At 39.4% G+C, this 15468-nt stretch overlaps 1 protein-coding gene across 19 annotated transcripts in view; it reads left to right on the top strand.

Annotated features, from left to right (window-relative positions):
• PCDH15 (protocadherin related 15) overlaps window positions 1-15468 on the top strand; it is a 1259847-nt gene that overhangs the window by 347501 nt on the left and 896878 nt on the right. The gene's annotated exons all lie outside the window — the stretch shown is intronic.

A 15468-nucleotide genomic window follows, 5' to 3' on the forward strand; every position in this document is an offset into this window, starting at 1 on the left:
ATTTTATTTTATTTTATTTTATTTTATTTTATTTTATTTTATTTTATTTTATTTTATTTCTAATGTTTTATTCTTGAGAGAGAGAGAGAGAGAGAGAGAGAGTGCATGAGCGAGGGAGGGGCAGAGAGAGAGAGGGACACAGAATCCGAAGCAGGCTCCAGTCTCTGAGCTGTCAGCACAGAGCCCAACACAGGGCTCGAACCCACAAACCGCAAGATCATGACCTGAGCAGAAGTCAGATGCCCAACTGACTGATCCACCCAGGTGCCCTACCACATGGTTTCTTTAAGTCTCCAACAGATTTGACAAGGTTAAATCTCTTGAAAGTAGTAGTTTCTCTTCTCTGTTCTCTTTGCCAACATCTCTAATAGCACTCACAGATGGAAATGGAGCTTCAAACGTCTGACAACTGTGGGGAGAGGAAAGCAATATTCTGGCCGAAGTGGGCAGAACCACGGTGGTTAGATCACCCCTGGGCGGCTGAATTCGGAGTCCACATCTAGGCCACGAGTGGTGGGTCAGTAGTGTGTGAAGCTGTCGTGGTGAGGGGCAAGGGGTGTGGATGGCACTTGAGGATGTCAAGTGTACATCCTACGTACGTTCTGATATTGATACGTGGCATTCCTTCCCACGCTGAACAATTTCCCATAAACCAACTGGTTATCTTAGAACCTGTTTTGTTTTTAAGTCATTAGAAGCTTATAGGAAGACATCTTTTTCAAAGAAAGATGAAACAATCAAATTTCAGGAAGGACCGAATGAGAACAGTCCTAGGGTCTAGAGAGGAGGAACTAAGGAGGTTTTGTTTCAAGTGACTGCTCTTGTGTAAACTAATTCGACTCAATTTTGCTCCTTGTTATAAATCTTGCAACATAACGCAGTTGGTTACCTTGCTTCCAAAGTCAAGCACTAGGCCGGGGGAGGGTGGGTAGATCATTTTGATTGACAGAAACACCAAGGCTGTATATATATCAGGGGAGATTTCAAAATTGGGGCACCATTAGCAAAAGGAAGAGACGTCCACGTGAGGCAGGTGACAGCAGTAAATGCACACCTTACCAGGCATCCCTGGACCCAAGTGAACACTCGAACGTAAGCCAGACGTATTTTCTGAACAGGATGAGCCTTTTAATGTCAGCATGTAGATTTTCTAATAGAGAATAACATCATTCACGAGGATGTTGCTCGGAGGAAGCCCTCAGTGTTTGGTAATGAGTGCTAATGAGATTTGATTTTTGTTACTCTGAAATGAAGTGAGCGCTGCCTCTAATTTGATCACTTGTAACCTTACCGGCAAAATCAGATAGAACAATGGAGTGAAGGATGAATGTAATATCTCATGGTATCAAGGTTACAACTTGAAACCGTTAATAGAATCAATCAATCCATTAACAAAGGCTTCTCTAATCTAAATGCAGGCATGTGCGGTCTAGTCACATTGTGCCTTAGAGCAGGCTGTCCAATAGAACTTTCTTCAGTGATAGAAACGTTCTGTTTCCGCATCGCCAAATATGATAGCTGCCAGCCACATGTGGGTGTTCAGCTCTTAACATGTGTCTGATGCGACCGCAGAAATTGATTTCAACTTAATTTAATGTTACCTAACAAGGTAAAAAGCTGCATATGTATATTGATCGTAATGTTGGACCGCAGGGACTTTGAGTGTTGCCTTTCAACTGACAAGCAAACCCATCGTAGAGACCCATACAGGAAAAGAAAAAAAAAAAAAAGTGTCTGCTAAGGAATTCAAGATAGATATTATCAGAATAAGAGAAAGATGATGTCTATCAGTGTTCTCAGTTGCAAACAATACATTTCACACTAATGAGATCGTACAGGAAGAAAATATCATTGAGGGATACAGATGCCACAGTACGCCTGCTGATTCTTGGGCACTCGTGTCACATCTGTTTCCCCAATGGCGGATGTATCCACTGTTGCCTTCACCAGAATGAGTTCTCTACGGAAACTGCTTTTTCATGCTTTTTTGCATTGATGTGTACTATGAATATACCACAAGTACGGATCCCAGGTCGCACCATAGCATCCGGCCCATAAGGAAACCGCAGTGATCGAGTTTCTCTGTTCTGGTCAGGATGCACAGACTGCTGAGGTGAGGCCACAAAGGGTGCTGATTCCCCTTGTCGTGACTGTTCATAAGGGTGAGTAAACATAAGAATGAGAAAACTTCATTATGGCATCGGCCACCATGTTCTGAGAAACATTCCTATAGATGCTACAAGCATCTTTTAGCTTAAAAAAGTTCGATTACATATGCTTGGTAAAAAAGAAAAAAATCTTCCTCTGGAGATTTAAAAAAATGCAATTCATATTCTGTTGGCAAACGTGTCTGCCATTCTGTTCAGTACGTGTGTGCCCTGTGGACACTGGCGATGTGAATCCACAGTTATCTTTCTCCCTGTTTCCTGTAGCTCTCAATGTGAATTACTTGCAACTTTGATTACGACCAGTGCTTAAAGGTAGATATTTTCTTATTCTACTTGGCCCCCCTAGAGGAACAAACTATTCTCAGAAATCTGATCTCTTCTATACAGCAATTTCATTCGTCTTCAAGTCATTTGGTTGATTGAGAGCAGTGAGTTCTGTGTAGGCCCTGATGATGCAGATAGTCTGCGGAGTTAAAATTAAGGAATGTTTCCATACCACGTCTCCAAGTTGCGTCTTTTCCCAGCCAGAGCCCTGCCCTGGCTGTAGCAGAGTATCTAGGTTTCCCGTGTGACCCGCTCTGGCGTTCTGGAGTTTTCAGATTAAATCCTTCTTCTGGTCTTTACCTTTCTTTACTTCTTCTTTACCTGCTATCAGGAGGTGTTAGTCTACAGTGGATAATGAATCACCGTCAGCCTGCTCTTGTGTTTCTCAAAGCACCTGTTGCCTCAGCAAGAACCATTCCATTTCAGTGTTCTTGTATTTCCAGACACTTGGTATGTGCCGCCTCCCAGGGCTCTTCCATCCACTAGGACCCTGTGTCACTCTACTGCCACCAGTGAAAGCCTGACAGTCACAAGCATCCCTGGTCCACAGTTCTCTGTAGTGGACACACCCCAGTGACCAGTGACAGGGTCCTCACTGCCTGCTGGGCAGCAGCCAAACCAACTCTAGAGTCTCATCTTCGTGTCGATTTGCTCAGGCCATTTGTCTGTCACACCAGTAATTACCACTTAGTTTCCTCATAAAGACGACTCTGAAATAGAGGTTATATTGGAGGATGTGTTGTGTATCAGAAAGTGTTTCCCGGACCAGTATTTATACCTGTTGGTCTATTTCTGACGATCTCTGTTTATTTTTGTTATGGTGTATATTTTCCTCATGCACCTGATTTGTGCATGTGTGTGTGACATAATAATTGTGAAACAATTGTAGAGATAATTTTAAGCTTAGGAAAATGAACTTTAGCTCCAGTGAGGAGGAATTTCATTTGCTTCTGCCAGTCAAATGAGGACCCTGGCAACCCAGGATCACATCCATTCAATTTCTGCAACTGATAGGATGAATAGCTCAGCAACAAGCCATATACAAGGATTTATACGTCTGGTTCGTTCTACTTTGTGGATGTGTACTTTCTGATTCCTGGTGAAAGTAAAGAGTTTATCAGTTCTTGTTTATCAGGCTATATACTATAGTTTTTCTTTTTCTCCTTGGACCCACAACAATGGTACATCTCACTTCACCCTCTCAACCTCTCAGTGGTCTTGTGGGATCAGGAAACATCCTCAGGATTAAAATGTCTGAAAATACGCAGCTCATTTCCCTAGATTTCTGTTGTACTCCTGGTCCTCACATGCTAGTCTGGTAATTCTTTGCTGTTTTGATGACTTCACGCAGATTTTTTAAATGTTCTGTCCAGCTTTTCAAATGATTCTTAGAAGATAGGATTATGCAAATTATTTAGTCCACTGTTAGCAGAAGTCCAAGTTAGTGTCTTTCAAAGTGTGTTTACATTGTATCTGACCTTGCAGGCACTAATCTTCAGGATTTTTAGCTGAAAATATGTTCTACTTATTAACCTAAACCCTATAATGCCACAGTATAGATATGAAGAAATGCAACTTCCAATACAGATTACAAATATAAATTATAAATACTAGATTAGAATATAAGAATGCATATTAGAATATTACAATATAGAATATCATATAGACTATTAGAATCTCCATATTAGAATCTATAGATTACAAAGATTACAAGTGTAGATTACGATCAATACCATGCATTACACAACTTGTTCTGGAACATTATTTGCACATATGTTTAAGAGTCATCTAATCAGAAAAAAAAATTACATGAAACATACTTCCTACATGTATGCACAGCAACTGTGATATGGCTGTAGTTTCATTTAGGAAACTACATTATGTTTGAGCTGTTGAAGGAGATTTTGAAGAAGTCAAATCAAATAGTAACCAGGGATGGTAAGGAACTATCACTCTAACGTAATGTTTCTCTCGGTAAGAATGTAATATGGTCCCTGTGAATTCAATCTAGGAAATAGTATCAGTGGCATTTTTATCATTGGTGTATAAAGAATGAACAATGGTTTGCTGACTTAAGGACACATTTTTGTTTTCAACAAATCTCCCTTGCCTAACTCAAGTTCCACCATTAAAAAGGAATTCAAGTTAAAAACCAAAGAAAGCTGCATTTGGCTTGTGGGGTATAGGAAAGAAAAGGTCATGAAAGTAAAATCTTAGAGAATAAGGCAAGGGGGAAAAAAAACAGAAAAGGTGTTCATCTGACTTAACACCACACTGAGTGTTATGGTCCCCATCCTTGAAGACCTCCTAAGTATAGAGACACCTAAAATAAATAGCTTTTTTTTTGTGGTGTGATAAATGCTGTAATAGAAAGATATCCAAAACCCCTGATAAAAATGCTGAAACTTCTTTAACCTGGATACAGGGTGTATAATAAGAAGGTAAAATGTTATAAATGCTTGATAATGATTTGAATAAAAGCAAAAGAAATCTGTTGTTAGTCTTTGTCTTCCAACTGGAACATAAACTTGTTTTAGATACTTGATAATTGTTCAATAAATGGATGGGTGGGTTTTTATGCAATTACATGCCATATTTCAGCTACAGTTAAAAATCACAGGTCAGACATAAAAGGCAATTGGCTGAGGAGCACACTAACGGCTTATATAATAGTTTTCTGAATGTTTTTAACCTAGTTTACTTGGTTCAGTTGAGTTGCTATTTTAAAACAGTTTCCCCAAGACTGCTTAATTAAAGCCTCTTCATTAATCCCTCAAACTCGCGCGCGCGCGCACACACACACACACACACACACACACACACACACACGAGAATCTCTTCTTTGTAGTTCTCATTAAAATAAAAAAAAATTGCAAGGGGATATCACAGTGTGTCATAACTTTTAACTTTAATTTCAACCATGTATAAAAATGATAACATACAGGATAAGTCCAGAGAACAAGGGAATGCAAAGAATTTATAATTTCGTCTTGTATCACAGATCAGACAACAGCTGAGGACAGCTCCGAGTTCACGAAGTTGACTGTTACAAATAATAAAACATGATCATTTATATTGCATGCATATACTTTTTCGTATTTTTAAAAAAAATTTCAATTTTTATTTTTGAGAGATGGAGAGACACAGATTGCGAGCAGGGGAGGGGCAGAGAAAGAGAGAGAGACACAGAACCAAAGCAGGGGCCAGGCTCTGAGCTGTCAGCACAGAGCCCGACGCGGGACTCGAACTCATGGACCGTGAGATCACGACCTGAGCTGAAGTCAGAAGCTTGACCGACTAAGCCACCCAGGCACCCCTACATGCATATGCTTTTAAACCTTAAGAAGCATTTAACATTTTTACCAAAATAACACAAAGAATAAGCATTATGTAAAGTTTACTTTGCATACGTACTTAACAGAAATGCGTACGTGACTTTTTAAGCAATGATAAAACAATGTAGTTTATGCCCAGTTTGAGCAGAATTCTATTAGTTTAGAGATAAAATGGAGTACCTCTTGCTAGTCATGCTTGCTGATGCGCGCTGCAGATCACACATAGGCTTATGTACTTTGTGCAATCTCCTTTAAAAATAGCAAGGTGATGTCATTCTAATGACTTTGAGACATGGCATTATGGATTATGTCCCTGTGTGATTATGGGATTAACTGCAGTGTGAAGTTTAACTAAGATGTTAGAAATCTCAGTAACGTGTGTGGGTACCTGATTTCTACTTACTTTTTTTTTTTTAACCTGTGGTGTAGAGTTGAGAATTTTCTCATGAAGGGCCAAAGAATTCCCAATGTTCCTATTAAGAGAGAAAGGTTTCCCTGCTCCATATGAATGTCCATCCCAGCACCCTCTCTCCTGGCTGGTGCAGAACTACCACGGGCCCCGGGATGGGTGGCCAGAGTGAGGAAGGCAGTGCCAGGCACGAAACTGGACTTGGGCAGCCGGACAAGACGGACTTAGGTTGCAAACTCCACCGATAGAAATACGGGAATCCTGCTCCCATTCATTGCGAGAATGACAAGAGTTAATATGAACTGAGAACTGAATCATGTACCCGGCACTTACTTTTATTGAGAACTTTTAAGGGACTGAGGTAAGGCAATGTGTTTTTTAAGGCTTTATCATTGTTTCAACTCCAAACAACCCCTGTAAGTAGGATGTATTACCCCAAACACGTGGATTTGAGTCTTTGAACTGTGTTTTGACCTTTGAATCCTCTCAGCTTTCTGAACTCTAAGATGGGGAGATTTATGGATGAAGATACATCGATGGTCATTCACTTGGTAAATACTAACAGCCATTATTGTTGAAGCTATTATGATTATTTTGCAAAGGAGAAAACCCAGGCCCAGAGAGGACAAGCAACTTGCCTTAGTTTCCATTGCTATTAAGTGTCAGGGGTGAGGTCTAAACCCAGACCTTTGCCTGGATCCAGAGCCCAACCCAAAGGACCCAAAAACAAAGACCACGTCTAAAATGAGACTGTCATAAACTGGAGTTAGGGTGAAGAGTGAGAATTGTTTCAGGAACCTAATTGCGTGGGACCATGTGAAAAAGAAGTAAGGATTGTCCTCTGCGTTCAGTGCATTTTCTTTTGAGTTTCTGAAACTTATCCGTGTGGGTGTATCAGATTGATTTAAAGGTCAGGAATGAGAATAGATGCTAAAAAATTGACTTTCTTTGTATTTGTGGACTTGCATACGATTTGATAGCTAAGAACACTCTGTCTCTTCCCTGTAGAGGTTCTGATATGATGAATAGTTCAGTAGTTTGCCTCCAGTGGTATAAAACCCAATCTTGGAACACAGAAATTTTAATAGGGTACTGCTGGCTTTTCATAGCAATTATTAAGAATTGACACATATTTAATCAAACTTTCAGGCATAGACTGCCATGTCTGTTCTTAGCTTATTTTCCGCTTGTTCCCCAAAACTAACAGTTCTGCGTGCTAGAGAGGGTCATCCCGCTTCTACTGCTAAGGAAGTACACTCTACATGTCACATTAATAAATCCAATCTACTCCTGTTTGTTTCAAAACATATTTGCCGTGTTTTTAAACATATTATCAAAATTCTATAAACATACACACGTATTTCTGGAAACGTAAAATGCTTCTTTCATTTTGATGATTGAGAGACTCAGGCTCTTGTAGAAAATGATTTCTGGCATTTGAGTTTTACCAGATAGCCACTGCAATTCTATTAAAATTAGGATTCTTTGAATTACAAATTCCATACATTGATATTGGGTAACATATGTAAATTAGTGTTTTCCATTTTCTTTTCTATTGCACTTTTTATGTGCACCTGAAATTATATTTTTGAGGCATAGTTAATGCGGCCTGGTAGTAAGTTGTATGTGATGTTCAATTTATTAAATAAAAATACCAAAAGTAATGCTAGAATTATTGCCAATTTGACGTGCCACAAGTTATTTATAAGTCCTACCAGAGGAAAGATGACGTTTGACGTTTTGAATTTCCCATATGCATGCATGATATTTTCTTCTCATGAATTCCAGTTTAACTGGAATAACCATGTATCATCTCTGCATTCAACTACAACAGAACAGTAAAAACTACTAAAAAAGGTGGCATTTCAAAAGTGATTCTAGGCAAGTTAGTCCTCATTTTGTTTAAAAAAAAGCCTTTATAGGGGCGCCTGGGTGGCGCAGTCGGTTAAGCGTCCGACTTCAGCCAGGTCACGATCTCGCGGTCCGTGAGTTCGAGCCCCGCGTCAGGCTCTGGGCTGATGGCTCGGAGCCTGGAGCCCGTTTCCGATTCTGTGTCTCCCTCTCTCTCTGCCCCTCCCCCGTTCATGCTCTGTCTCTCTCTGTCCCAAAAAAAAAAAAAAATTTAAAAAAAAAAAATAAAAAAAAAAAAAAAAAAAACAAAAAAAAGCCTTTATATTTTTTGGTAGCATGAGAAAATAGAGTCCAAGTATAATCCAGAATATAGCCCTAAAATGGTTTTAAAATAAAAGCCAAATGTAGTCTCTCCATTACGGATGTGCCTCGGTTAATCTGGGAATGTCTAAGTAGGGTCAAGACCTGGACAGATGCCTTCACAATAGGATTCTTTCCTAATTTATACTTGATACTTGGCAAGATACAGAAACTGTGAGAAATTTAGCATAAAGAAATAAAAATAATAAAATCTTAAAATTAGATTTTTAAAGAAAACATTTTATTCTATTTTTTTATTTTAGAGAGAAAGCACACATGAGTCGGGGAGAAGGGCAAAGGGGGAGAGAAAGGGAATCTTAACATGTTCCATGCTGTAAGCCCAGAGCCCAACATGGGGCTCAAACTCATGAACCTGAGCCGAAATCAAGAGTCAGATACTTAACCGACTGAGCCACCCAGGAGCCCAAGAAAATATTTTAAATTATATGTTTTTAATAGACAATGTGAAATTTCACATTGGAAGCTGGATGAATTATTTTTTAGGATGTTTTAGAATGTACATTCTTTCCAAAACCTTGATAAGCTATTACTCCATTGGGAATATTTTGTTTCTAATCATTGCTCGTTTCATAAATCACAGCAAATTGCAGTATATGTTCAGTAAGAACTGAAAAGTAAAACTCTATAGTAGATTAATAAATAGATTATATGATTTCATCTTCAAAGAAAATTAATTCAAGTATCATCATACTCCTAATTTATATTTTGATTTAAATTCATAAAATAATAATTCTCAGTAATAAAGATTATTTTTAATTTATATAATTTACCCATATATTTAATATATTTCGCTTCTCTGAAAATTATATTTTTATGGTTTCCTTTATGTACTCCTTTGGGAGCAATGCAGAATCATACTTAATTATTGAGAAAATAATAGAGTCTACTGGCAAAATTCTCCAGTTTCATTGGTGTGATTTTCATCGTATGCAGTCAACAATACAAAAGTAATTCAGTTTAAATCAACCTGTAGTGCTCTTTTTTTAAGTTTATTTATTCTGGAAGAGAGAGAACACATGTGTGCACAAGCAGGGAGAGCATAAGAGAGAGGGCAGGAGAGAGAATCCCAAGTAGGCATTCACTGGGCCGTATTAGCACAGAGCCCGACTCGGGGCTCAATCCCACAAACCGTGAGATCATGACTTGAGTTGAAATCAAGGGTTGGATGCTTAACTGACTGAGCCACTCAGTCGACCCTGATTTGCTCTTAACTTAATAGAATTACCAACACAGAAATGTTTGTCCTTAAATTCAGTAGGCAGAAATCATTTGAAGAGACTTACAGTGATATATTTTTAATTAATAAGCAGACAAAGAATACAGAAGAGAAGAGCAGGTTAATGATAGAATGGGTCAGTGTTCATTCTTTTTTTTAAATTTTTTTAATGTTTATATTTTTGAGTTACAAAGAGTGTGCAAGAACGGGAGGGCAGAAAGAGAGGGAGACACAGAATCCAAAGCAAGCTCTGGGCCCTGAGCTGTCAGCACAGAGCCTGACGCAGGGCTCGAACTCACAAACCATGAGATCATGACCTGAGCCGAAGTCGGACTCTCAACTGACTGAGCCAACCAGGCGCCCCAGTCAGAGTTCATTGTTACTTTAATGTTTTTGAAGTTGTCGTGAAGCCCATCACTTTTGGAAGTGTTTGCAGTTCCCGAGATCGGAAGCAGCAGTGTGATAGAAAACGTCAGTCCCCACTCCCCCAAAATAGCCACACCTTAAACCCCAGGATTTTGCATCTATGAACCTTCCATGGAAAAAGGAATTTTGCAGGTGGAATTCTTGTTAGAGACCTCAAGGTAGGGAGCTTATTTTGTCTTGTCTTGGTTTAGTCAAACTAATCACAGGACCCCTTAAAAGAAGAGCGGTCTCTCTGGCGGGAGCTGAGAGAGTTGTGGCAGCAGGAGAAGCCAGAGGGATCCCAGGTACCCAGAGGACTGAACATGCCTGCTTTGAGGTGGAGGACAGGCGCAGGCAGTGATGGGAAAGAGCCTGGAGAAGGTATGGGTGGTGCCAGTGAAGGCCGGCAAGCAAGCACACTACATTTTTACAACAAGAAGCTGAGTTCTGTCCAGAACAGCCAGACAGTAGATTCTTCAAGACTTCCTCTCAGGAGCCCTGCTGGCCAACACCTTACTTTCAGCCTTGGGAAAGCCAGAGCAGAGAAATCAGCAAATCCAACCCAAACCTCTGACCTCCAGAATTGTGATATAATTAGTAATATGTTTCTTAAGACACTTAGTGTTTGGTAATTTGTTGTAATGGCAATAAAAAAATCGGTTACAAGCAACATCTGCCGATCTCAGTAAGATATTATTACCTTTGAAAATATCCCATTCAATGCTTGGTGCCTGGATGGCTCAGTCGGTTAGGCGTCCGACTTCGGCTCAGGTCATGATCTCGCGGTCTGTGAGTTCGAGCCCCGAGCCCCGCATCGGGCTCTGTGCTGACAGCTCAGAGCCTGGAGCCCGTTTTGGATTCTGTGTCTCCCTCTCTCTGACCCTCCCCCGTTCATGCTCTGTCTCTCCCTGTCTCAAAAATAAATAAATGTTAAAAAAATAAAAAATAAATAAAATATCCCATTCAGGGGTGCCTGGGGTGGTTCAGTCAGTTAAGTGTCTAACTTCATCTGAGGTTATGATCTCACGGATCGTGACCTCGAGTCCCGAGCCACGCTCTGTGCTAATAGCTCAGAGTCTGGAGTCTGCTTCGGATTCTGTGTCACCCTCTCTGTCCCTCTCCTCACTCTCTTTCTCAAAAATAAAAATACTACTACTACTAATAATAAGAAATATCCCATTTAGTGGCGCCTGGGTGTCTCAGATCATGATCTCACAGTTTTGTGAGTTTGAGCCTCACTTCAGGCTTTGTGCTGACCGCACAAAACCTGCTTTGGATTCTCTCTCTCCCTCTCTCTCTGCCCCTCCCCTGCACATTCTCTCAGTCTCTCAAAAATAAATAAATATTAGAAAATTTAATTATCCCATTCAAACGGTTCCAAATAAATACATACTATACATTATTTCATTTCTATGAGATGGAGAACACTTAAGTTATTGAGCAAATGAAATAAGTTTTCAAAATTTAAACTCAAAATTCTTAAATATAAGTTACATACTCAGTAATCTTTTGTCAGCTCATTTGCACCCATGCTAAGAAATATTGCATCGTACGTATCATCGATTTTGATGATTTTTAGTCATGCTTCATGTTTTAAATAAAAAACATGATCTAAATGGAAGTTATTTAGGTAACTGGTGATTTAGCTTTATTAATTAAGGTAATCATTGTATTCTTTACATCAATAGAAGTGCACTTTTTATACAAGTAGTATTCTGTTATAATGGAAGAACTCTCAGAAATGATTCTTGATTTCTTGACAGCTGTTGTATTATCTCTTGGAATTCCTGGAGAAAAATAGGACTTGAGAGCTGAGGCTTTGATTCCATCTTCTTTCTAGTTCATTTGACGGCCTTTTCATGTAAAAGTTTCTTTATCACCAGTAGTGGTAATGAGCTTCTGATTAATGATTTAAACTTACATACCTCAAGCAATGTGTTTTGTGTTTTACATTTAAAAATCTAAATAAGACCATGAAGGGAATACCATTATCTTCTCTCTTTTCCCAATTAGAATACTGAAGCCCAGTGAGTTTAACTGCCCAAGTATTCAAGACAAAGTCCATGCTTTTAAGTATCCTATCCTGCTTCCCAGTTAGCCAGTGTGGGGGAGCACTGAATTGCAATATCTTACTGCAACACCATAAACCAATCTGTGATAAATAGTTCGGATTTAGACTTGTTATCTATCCCATTAAAAAACAGCATAATGCCAAACACCCCGTGTTTTGTATACATTCTGTGAAGAAATATTCATTTTCTTAATACAAACCATCTCTGTTCAGCATTTGCTGTGTAACAGGTATTAAGTTTGATTATATAACACTGAAAAAATATGCAAAAACAGTCCAAACAAAGTTTACATACAACTCTGGGTCTGATGTGAAGTGATAGACAAATTACCAACTGAAATATATAGTAGATCATATGATTCAAAGAAAAGCAGAGCAGATAAAGGAAATAAAGTGTGGTAAATGGAAATGCTACTTAAAATACTGAAATCATGGGGCACCTGGGTGGCTCAGTCAGTTGAGTGTCCGACTTCGGCTCGGGTCATGACGTCGTGGTCCGTGGGTTTGAGCCCTGCATCAGGCTCTGTGCTGACAGCTGGAGCCTGGAGCCTGCTTCCGATTCTGTGTCTTCCTCTCTCTCTGACCCTCCCCCGTTCATGCTCTGTCTCTCTCTGTCTCAAAAAATAAATAAACATTAAAAAAAAATACTGAAATCAGGTGAGACTTTTCCAGTGAGGTGACGTTTGAACAGAGGCTTGAAGAAGGTAAGCGGTTAAGCTAGGTGTGTTTCTGGAGTTAGAACTTTCTAGGAAAAGGGAAGAACAAATGCAGAGGTCCTGAGAAAGACATATGCATGGCATGTTGGAGAACATCAAAATTAGCATGATTTGATTAAAATGAGCCAACGGGAGAGAAGGATACTAGTTAGTTACAGACTTTGTGAGGACTAAATCCTGTTATAGTTTGTTGATCTGAATTAGAGTTGTGTGATCTGACTTGCTTATGTAGAATTCCTATAGACACCGTGTTGTCAATGAACTCGGAATGGCAACGGTAGAGGATACCTATGAAGCAGCTAATCTGAAGAGGTGGTCATACAGAGCTTGGACCAGGGAGGTGGAGCTGACATCATTACAGAGATGTTCATTGAGATTTAGGAGAGGATCGATGGTGCATCCATCAATGGCTGCAGTGTGAGAATAAGAGGGGTCAAGGATGGCCCCCAGGATTTCAACCTTAGCAAGGTAAAAGGTATTGCCCTTGAGTGGAGTGAAGATGGAAGGATCTGGTTTGAGGGGGATCAGGAGGAATTTGGTTTTGGACATCCAATGGCGTCTCTTTTGGACATCCCAGTGGAAATGAGGAGCAGAGTATGAGAGAAGTTAGGAGTATGGAATTCAGATGAGAGGTCAGCTTGGAACTATAACTTCTGCAATTTTTAGATTATAAACAGGGTTTCCAGTCCTAGGACTAGTTGATAATATAAAGAGAGCGGGTACACATAGAGAAGAGTGGTTCTGGGCACTGACCTTTTGTCCCCCACGGTTGAGAGACTGGAGACAGGAGGACACATCAGCTGAGGACACTGAGAAGTTAGGCAGAAGGGAATTCCTAGACAGTGTTGAACCTGGACACACAAGGAAGATTTTTACTTGCAATGAGGAGAGAATAATCAGTCGTGCCCAGCGTTGCTGCTAGTTCAGGTAAGACTCGTGGGAGAGTTGGCCATTGGCTTTAGGAATGTGCTTGTGGGCAGTGCTGTTTCAGGAGTGTGGTAGAGGTAGGAGACTGGTTAGAATAGGTTCGGGTGTGAATGAGGACAGACAAAGACCGAAGAGAGCATGGAGGGCTTGTGGGAAAGTGACAGGCAAGTGTGGAGGTCGCTGTAAATGACTCCCGAGGGATTTCCGTGGGCATAAAGACACGGAATGGGTGATGTAGGCTAACGGGTATGACACGATAGAACTGGCGAGGCTAAGAGAGACAGCTGCTGGGCTGATACCTTCGAATAGATGAAAGCCAAGTAATTATACCATCACCTGGAATAACTTCACATGAAAATCATAAAAGACCGGAGAGTCCCCTATCACTTCTCGACAGTGTTTGCATCCTCGAAATTCAACACAGCAAATGTTTTGATTCATGTTACTCTCAATTTGAGTAACTTTTTGTTTTTCTTAATAAAAGATTAACATGGATTGTTGTTTTGTTTTGTTTTGTTTTGTTTTGTTTTGTTTTGTTTTGCTTGAACAATGAAAGCAAAGTTCTTTCTTTAACTTTGGACAGCCTACTTGTAATGCATGAAAAGTTTTTATCACTGTATGATTCAGTTGTACAAAGGGACATGTTTTTTTTTTTTTCTTGATTAGTAATGTCATAGTTTGCATTAATCACATTGACCCATGTAATAGAAATTTAAACTTAGCTTTTATGCTTGACAAGATGCTAACACTACTGACTTATAAATTAGCTGGTAGTAACTTTTAAAAAGTAGCAAAGCTTGGAATAAATTAAAGCAGAAACAAATCAGAAGAGAATTCCATTTCAGTATATGCTAATTCTTTAGCATATAAAGTATGTAAAAGTATAGACTATTTCACAGAATGCGGTGCTCTCAAACTGAAACTTTCCCTTTATTTCATATTGAGATAGCTCAATAGACAGATAAGTAATACGTAGGTAGGTAGATAGATAACAGGTAGATATATAGATGATAGATGATAGATTGTTAATAGATAGTCATTGGGTAGATAAGTAGATAAGTTAATAGATAGTCATTGGGTAGATAAGTAGATAGATAATAGGTAGGTAGGTAGGTAGGTAGGTAGGTAGGTAGGTAGGTAGATACATAGATAGATAGAAAGATAGGTAGATCAGTCAATCAGTACCGCACCACACATTCCTTTTTGGTCTGCGTCATCTCTATTTTTCACCTGTTCTTTTTTGCATATTTTTTCTGGCAACGGAAACTGTAACATATTACTCATTTTTATTCTGTGTTTTTTGTCGTAATTTTTCTGTTATTCCCAGGTATATTGTGTGACTACTTTCCTTGAACTAGGAGATATGCAAGGTGTACAGACTATATTTCACACACAGACACTGCACATACCACTCCAGAGAAAATGTAGTGACTCTTGTGTTACTATTTAGACAATAGAGCATGAAGCACTTAGCATAAAGTCGTATATCCTAAGAGTGAAGATCAGGACTTCCTTGCCATGTGAGACATGGAAAGGAATGTGAGCATGGCCTTCTGTCTTCTTTGAAATTGGCATTTTCCTCGGTGATATTTTTTTCAGTACTGTTACCTTCTGGGAGATTATATTGGATGTGAAGGAAGGAGTCTGTATATATTTTTTTAATGT

Source organism: Herpailurus yagouaroundi, unplaced genomic scaffold, assembly GCF_014898765.1.
Source record: "Herpailurus yagouaroundi ecotype Mexico unplaced genomic scaffold, PumYag 211, whole genome shotgun sequence".
NCBI classification, from domain to species: domain Eukaryota; kingdom Metazoa; phylum Chordata; class Mammalia; order Carnivora; family Felidae; genus Herpailurus; species Herpailurus yagouaroundi.